This window comes from Pteropus vampyrus, unplaced genomic scaffold (assembly GCF_000151845.1).
Source record: "Pteropus vampyrus isolate Shadow unplaced genomic scaffold, Pvam_2.0 Scaffold156, whole genome shotgun sequence".
Classification (NCBI taxonomy): Eukaryota; Metazoa; Chordata; class Mammalia; order Chiroptera; family Pteropodidae; genus Pteropus; species Pteropus vampyrus.
The window spans coordinates 782,507-784,906 of NW_011888937.1; positions in this window are offsets into that span (position 1 = coordinate 782,507).

Consider the following 2,400-nt stretch of genomic DNA (forward strand, 5'->3'; position numbering starts at 1 on the left):
TGAGAACTTCAACAAAGAGATAAAAAACATAAAAATGGAAATGGAAATTATAAAAGAGAATCAGTCTGAAATGGAGAACACATTATCTGAGATGAGAAGTATATTAAATGGAGTAAACAAAGGAATAAAGTAAATAAAGAAAAGGATCAAATGCCCTATCTAGAGGATGGGAAAGCCAAGGACTCTCAATCAAAATGGCAAGAGATAAGATACCAAGACTATAAAAATAATTTAAGAAGCATAGGGACACTATTAAGGGTCAAAATATCTGTCCAATCAGTGTACCTGAAGGAAAACAAGAAGTTGAACAGCTGTTTGAAGAAATAATGATAAAAATCTTTCCTAACCTGGTGAAGGAAATGGACATAAAACCCCAAGAAGCTCAGAGATTCCCCCAAAAAACAGGGATCCAAAGAGACCCACACCAAGACACATCATAATTAAAACGCCAAAGGTTAAATTCAAAGAAAATATTAAAAAGCAGCAAGAGAAAAGCAGATAATTACCTATAAGGGAACACCCATAAAACTGGCAGCCAATTTCTCAAAAGAAACTATGCAGGACAGAAGGGCTTGGCACAAAATATCTGACGTGATGAAGACCCAGGATCTGCAACCAAGGATACTTTATCCAGCAAAGCTATCATTTAGAGTCGAAGGACAAATAAAGAGCTTCCCAGGCAAAAATAAACTAAAGGAATATATCACCACCAAGCCAGTATTACAGGAAATGTTGGAGAGACTTCTTTAAAAAGAAAAAACATGTATCAAAAACAGAAATAAAGAATGGTAACAACTACATTCCTATCAGTAATTACCTCAAATGGAAAAGAAGTGCTCCAACTAAAAGATAGAGTGCATGAATGAAAAGGAAAACAAGACCCCTATAATGATAAAAATCTTTCCTATAATGTTGCCTATAAGAGACTCACTTCAGATTAAAAGACACACCCAGACTAAAAAGAATGGGATGGAAAAAGATATTGCTTTGCTGGACCAAGAAGGTATTTAAGTCAGACAGAGAAAGGTAAACACTATATGATTTCAGTTATATGCAGAATCTAAGGAATAAAAAGAACAAACTAATCAAAAACAGACTCAAATATAGTGGACAGTTTGGTGACGGACAGAGGGGTGGAGAGTTTGGGGGTATGGGAGAATGGGGTGAAGGGTTAAAGAAGTACAAATTAGTAGCTGATGGATGGTCACGGCATAGGGAATGCAGTTAGCATTAATATGTTAGCTAGGTGGAGGTTTCAGGAAAGGGAGGGAGAAATTGGGGGGATCATTTTATGAACTATATAGATGTCTAACCAATGTACTATATACTTGAAACTAATTAAAATAAATAAATTTAAAAAAAAAACTTTAAAATTCCAAATTGCCAAAAGATTTTAGGATATATTTTAAAGTACACAGACCATAACATATAATTACTGCTAAAATGTTTTGCCTAAAAACCTTTTATTCTGCTTTTATCTATTAGTTTATTAATCTTAACAATTTCATTTAGATTGCCCACAAAAATCTCATGAGATGTTAGAACAAGTTAGCCATCATTCCGAGTTATTATTTTTGCTGACAAATTTGTAAGCCTAGTTAGAATAAAAGCATTATATTTAATTCTGATCATTCTAAAGACATGCCTACCTATTTTATTTAGCTTTAATACCAAATGTTTTTCTAGAACTTGAAAAACATTTGGGTTTCTGTATTTATGAGAATTTTAGAATACGTACTCCTTAATTTATATAAGCACTTGTTTAAACCAATTAAATAGAGCTCTTCTACAAATTAGAAATACCATTTGGTGGTAGAAAATACCACACATATATAACACACATATATTGACACGAATGAACGTACAAACATGCAAACAGATGTCATGGCTTCTATAAAAGAAATGGGATCTGTTCAAAGGATCTTCCTCTCCCACCGTTCACCCCCTTCCCCTCTGCTTTTATTTTTTTATTTTTTGATCTAAGAATTACTTTCCTGAAATTTACATTTTAAAATGCCTAGATAAGTGTTTCTAGAGACGACCATATATTTACATTTCAGAAGCGCAGAGTAAGAAATGCAGGGTCCTCCCAGAAAGACTTTGGTTTTCTAAGGTCAATATTTAGAGCCTTTTGAAATGAATAGTGAAGTTTTGGGATAGTAAAAAGGATTGGTGGGCTTCCATTTGTTTCTGGAACCATACCCCTGGTCCTGTAAAGACTAAATTTGTAAAACAAAGACAGCTGCTTTCAATTCCTCAAAGTGTTGAGTTGCTGCCTAAATGACATCATAGCTAATCCATTTATACAAAGGATTACTAGAATGAGTACTCAAATCAAGGAGAATAGCCATTATATTTCTTTACATCCAGTTTTTAATTTGGTATTTCCTAGGTACCAAT